At 33.2% G+C, this 6,000-nt stretch overlaps 1 protein-coding gene across 4 annotated transcripts in view; it reads right to left on the bottom strand.

Moving 5' to 3' along the window:
* Positions 1 to 4,499, bottom strand: part of bru1 (bruno 1) — a 618,688-nt gene extending 614,189 nt beyond the window's left edge. For all 4 annotated transcript variants that reach the window (XR_012719747.1, XM_075296969.1, XM_075296970.1 and 1 more), the window contains exon 1: positions 4,271 to 4,499. The gene's annotated coding sequence lies outside the window, so the exon portion shown is untranslated. The remainder of the gene's footprint in view (positions 1 to 4,270) is intronic.
* Positions 4,500 to 6,000: the final 1,501 nt, after the last annotated feature.

Here is a 6,000-nt window from a genome sequence, read left to right on the forward strand (position 1 = left end):
TGATTCATAGTGGTGGGTTTGTTTGGCGACACGGCCAAACTTATGGCCATATACTGTTTTTTATGTTCTTACATTTTTGTAGTTTAATTTTCCTTTTTTAATCTTATTTATTTTTTTCACTACTAAACTTTTTTAGACTCAACAAACTAATTTGCATTATTTGCTATGTTTGTTCTACTTTTTAGTTCGTTGAAATGAGTTGCCATTTGCATTTATTGTTTAATCAGTGACATTTAGTTTGTCTTGTTGTTTCTTTAAATGAAGACAGAAATAGATTTTATATGTTGACCATTTAATGGGTCACAAAATTTAAATAAAACACAAAAACACGCTAAATGAATGTCGAACGGACATGCTTTAATTGGTATGACACGAACTGGGTCCAAATTATATCTGAGGATGAGTTAATCTTTTTATGTTAACTGTTATACCCACCATCACCATCGGATGGGGGTGGGGGGTATTTTAACTTTGTCATTCCGTTTGTAACATATAGGATAATTGGCCTCAGACCCTGTAAAGTATGTATATTCTGGATCGTGGTGAAAATGGACAGCATAACTTTTAGCAATAACGTCCATATACACCAAACCCAAGATTTGGCTTGCGGAGCCTCTTGGAGGAGCAAATTTTATTCTATCCGGGTGAAGTTTGGTACGTGATGTCAGGGGGAATGTACCCCCTAATAACCGCGCAAGAATTGGTTCATATCTTTCCATAATTATAGATATCTCGATATAAATCTTTTCCCAGATTTCACATCCACAGCCTCTTGGAAGAGCAAATGTCATTCGATTCGGTTGAAATTTGGTACATGATGTTCGCATAACCGTGCTAACATTTCTCCATATCCGTCCATAGTAATATATACCCCCATATAATCGGACCCCACGATTTGTCGTGAAAGCATCATAGAGGAACAAATTTCATCCGATTCGGTTGAAATTTGGCTCCCTAATTACCATGCGAAAATTGATTCATACACAAAAAATAATTTTCACAACATTTTTCCAATTAAAGTCTTAATTGAGTTTTAAATATGTTCAATTAAAAATTTAATTGATTCAACAAATTTTTTAATTGAAACAAAAATCAATCAGAAAAATTAATAGTTTCAATTAATTGTTTAATTGAATAAATTAATTTTTTAATTGATTTTCATAATTACATATTTGTAGACTCTTCTATATAAAACATTCAAGAACTAACTGAACGAATAAAACTATACGTTGTCATCGGCAATTGTTACCACAACCCAAGTAATTTGATTGTAGATGACAGTCTTTTGTAAACCTTTGTACGCAATCCATAACGAATACGCATAAGTCTCAGACTGGCTGAACTTTCGGCAGTATATACTTGTTTTATTTTATATTATTCTATTATATATTATTTTATTTTATGCTATTCTATTCTATTCTATTCTATTTTATATTATTTTATTTTATTTTAATATTTAGATTTTGTTTTTTATTCGACCTTTTTAATTATCTAATGTAAATCAGTAACTAGTCTGAACTCGAGCGTGATTACTTACTAATTTATTTTATTTTGTTAGCTGCTTTTATTTTATTTTAATTTTAATATTTTAATTTTATAATTATTATAATTATAATTAACTATAATATTTTAATTATATAATTATAATAATATTTTAGTTTATTTGTTTCTGTTGTCTATTTCATTATACCCTGCGCCACACTGTGGAACAGTATATTAAATTTGTCATTCCGTTTGTAACACATAATATTGTAACATATATATAATAGTATATATATTCTGGGTCGTGGTGAAATTCTGAGCAGAGATGGTCTGTATCAAACTTTTTTAGGTTTGCGACTGTCGCAAAGTTGTAAACGTCGTAAACTTCACATACGCGTCGTAAATGTAGAAAAAGTAACAAAAGTCGCAAACTCAAAATACTTTAGTTGCGTCAGCTAGGCAGCGAATTCGATGATATCCAAGACGATAGTATGTGCGAAGAAGTTTGAATTCTTTGGAATGTCCACAATTTTCGGTTTTAGTCTCCACATTTTCCCTATTGCATTTTGCAAGAGTACCGTTGATTTTCTCAACCTTTTTTAGCTTTAAGTTCAGTCTCCTGTCCAATATATCCACAAGGTATTTTGCACACTCACCAACGGGAATTTCGATACCACCTAAGAAAATAGGCTTGACCGTGGGAAAACTTTCACAAATTTCTGCAGAAACTCACAGCGAATGCTGTCAAACTAAATAAAAAATGTTCAGGATTTCTTCTATATACAGTAGATTAACGACTTTTGAGACATACGTGTTATACCGTCGCAAATGTATGTCGCAAAAGTCACAGTTTGTGACAGGCCAACCCTGATTCTGAGTCGATCTAAGCATGTCCGTCCGTCCGTCCGTCTGTTGAAATCACGCTAACTTCCGAACGAAACAAGCTATCGACTTGAAACTTGGCACAAGTAGTTGTTATTGATGTAGGTCGGATGGTATTGAAAATGGGCCATATCGGTCCACTTTTACGTATAGCCCCCAGATAAACGGAGCCTCAGATTTGGCTTTCGGAGCCTCTAAGAGAAGCATATTTCATCCTATCTGGCTGGTATATAGTGTCTAACAACCATGCAAAAATTGGTCCACATCGGTCTATAATTATATATATCCCCCATATAAACCGATCCCCAGATTTGGCTTGCGGAGCCTCTAAGAAAAGCACATTTCACCCGATCCGGTTGAAATTTGCAACATGGTGTTAGTATATGATCTCCATAATTATATATAGCCCCCATATAAAGCGTTCTCCAGATTAGACCTCCGGAGCCTTTTGGAGGAAAAAAATTCATCCGATCCGGTTCGAATGTGGAACGTGGTGTTAGTATATGGTCTCTAACATCCATGCAAAAATTGGTCCACATGGGTTCATAATTATATATAGCCCCCGTATAAACCGATCCCCAGATTTGGCTTGCGGAGCCTCAAAGAGAAGCAAATTTCATCCGATCCGGTTGAAATTTGGAACATGGCGTTAGTATATGATCTCTAACAATCGTGCCAGCATTGATCCACATCGGTTCGTAATTATAAATAGCCCCCATATAAACCGATCTCCAGATTTGACCTTCGGAGCCTTAGAGCTTAGAGGAGCAAAATTCATCCGATCCGTTCACGTTGAAATTTGGAACGTGGTGTTAGTATATGACCGCTAACAACCATACCAAATTTAGTCCATATTGGTCTATAGTTATATATAGCCAATCCCCAATCATATCGTCCATATCGGTTCATAATCATGGTAGCCACTCGAGCCAAAAATAATCTACCAATATTTTATTTCTATAGAAAATTTTGTTAAAATTTCATTTCTATAGAAAATTTTCTAAAACTTTATTTCTATAGAAAATTTTGTCAAAATTTTATTTCTATAGAAAATTTTGTGAAAATTGTATTTCTATTGAAAACTTTCACAAAATTGTATTTCTATGGAAAATTTTGTTAAAATTTTATTTCTATAGAAAATTTTGTTAATTTAATATATACGACGTATGGACTTACTTGCAATTTAGAAGACGGTGTTAGGAAGTTTTAAGATACCTTGCCATCGGCAAGCCCAAGTAATTCGATTGTGGATGGCAGTGTTTAGAAGAAGTTACTACGCAATCCATGTTGGAGGGTACATAAGCTTCGGCCTTTCCGAACTTACGGGCGTATATACTTTTTTTATTAGAATCAATTATTTTTCCTGGTGCATACATTTAATAAAATACCATCGTATTGGAATAATGGGAAAATTATTGAATTACTGATTACACTGACATCGCAGTAGTATAATTCAAAGATATTTTAAATCCTGATTTTATTATTATTTCATTATTATTTTTTTTTTGTTTGTTTAATAAAATTATACAAACCTTGAATATCTCTTTCGTAATAGTTGTTAATACAAAATAATGTATAAAAGTGTATTTTTATAAATATTAAAATATTATTTTTTTCTCGATCATATTAAAAATTAATAAAAATGTAGTCACCTTCCCTTAGAGAAGTATGCACAAATTAAACATCATTGGTAAGAGTCTTGTAACTGAAATAAGATTTAAAGAAACATTCCATTCTCAAGCAAAAAAAAAAACACAAAAATAACAAATACACAAATAACATAAAGAAAAGAAAAACAATTGATAAGAAATAGAAGCATGCAATCGAAAGATCTACAAAAACAAAATTAAAAGCTTTTCGTCACATTTTTTGTAGTTGTTTTGTTTTAACTCAAGCTAATACTCACATAGATCAGAATACCAACACAAACGACAAACAAGACTGAAGCTTATCGCTGAGACGAGAGAGTAAGAAGCGTTGAATCTGAGTGATTTTTTTTGTGGTTTTTGCGCACAAGACTCAAGACAAAGACAATGCAGAAAAAGAGAGTTAAAAGACAGTTGAACAATTCACCAAAACCAGGTATCCAAAAATATCACAAATTTTGAATTTCGATCAAAAAAAAGAAGACGTCACTGTTATGTTTATGCAATATGGTTATATATAAATAATTTTAATCCACAAAAAGGAACTCTTTTTTTTTTTCTTTTTAAAATTTTTTCAAGCCAAGAAGTAGGTTTAAATTTATTTCCATAAAATTTTCGATTTTTTTAATAGGTTAATGGGAGTTTCTTTTTCTGGTTGCAATATCAAGGACGTATTCACGTAAGAATATAAAGCCAAACACACCACAATTTTGAGGACGTAACGTAACGACGAGTACAACGACGACGACGATATTCACTACGACGGACACAAAATTAGCTGAGGAGATAATGGGACAAAACGTTTGATGAAATCTTATCAAGACAACAGACTCTGACAAACTGACCGATACCCAGATGGTCGAGCACAAACGGTAATTTGTTTCATAGATTTGTTCTTTCGTGCTTCTCTTTTTTTTTCGAAGTCATTTGTTTTGTGTTTTTTTTTCGGTTTTTTTTTCATATCGATTGTATTTATTTAGAGGCGGCATAGTGATGATACAAAATGTTATTGCAACAAAAAATAATTATGTTCGTCATTAAATGAAACAGAGAGAAGTGGCATCGCATTGATTAAACAGCAAAAGCGATTGAAAAGAAATCGATTAGTCCATACAATCTCTCATTTTCCCTCACTCTCTCTCTCTCTCTCTCTTTCATAGCGAAGTCATTCCCAGACCTTCATTCACTAGCACCCATGCAATGACATTTTCATCAAACGCGTCTGTTGTGTGCTTCACTTAAATGAACTGATAACGGCATCAGACAGAGGGACCCAGATTGTTATTGGCAAAATACTTTACATGTGACATTAGAGTCCCTCCTCGCCCTTAAGTTTGTGTAATATGTTTACCCTCGGGATACACAGACAAAAAAAACGTTTTGAGTGAACTCCTACTATGTGGTTAGGAAATTATTACTTTACTCTAATATCTAATGGATACCGAAATAAAAATTACCATTTCCATTAAACACTCATATGACCACCACGACACAGAAAGAAAATGTCATTACACAGAAAAAAAAATTTACCAAATTTTTCCAATTAAAGTTTAGATTGAGTTTTATAACATATTCAATTAAAAATTTAATTAATTCAAAAAATTTTTGATCTTTATACCCTCCACCATAGGAAATCGAAATATTGCTCTAACACCCCATAAAGTATATATTCTGGGTCGTGGCGAAATTCTGAGTCGATCTAGAAACGTCCGTCCGTCCGTCTGTTGAAATCACGCTAACTTCCGAACGAAACAAGCTATCGACCTGCAACTTGCCACAAATAGTTGTTATTGATGTAGGTCGAATGGTATTGCAAATGGTCATATAGGACCACTTTTACGTATAGCCCCCATATAAACCCATCCCCAGATTCAATCTCTGGAGCTTGTTGGAGGAGCAAAATTCATCCGATCCGGTTGCAATTTGTTGTGTGGTGTTAGTATATGGTCTCCAACAACCATGCGATATTGGTCTATAACAGTCCATAATA

The sequence above is a fragment of the Haematobia irritans genome, chromosome 2, assembly GCF_050003625.1.
Source record: "Haematobia irritans isolate KBUSLIRL chromosome 2, ASM5000362v1, whole genome shotgun sequence".
NCBI lineage: Eukaryota > Metazoa > Arthropoda > Insecta > Diptera > Muscidae > Haematobia > Haematobia irritans.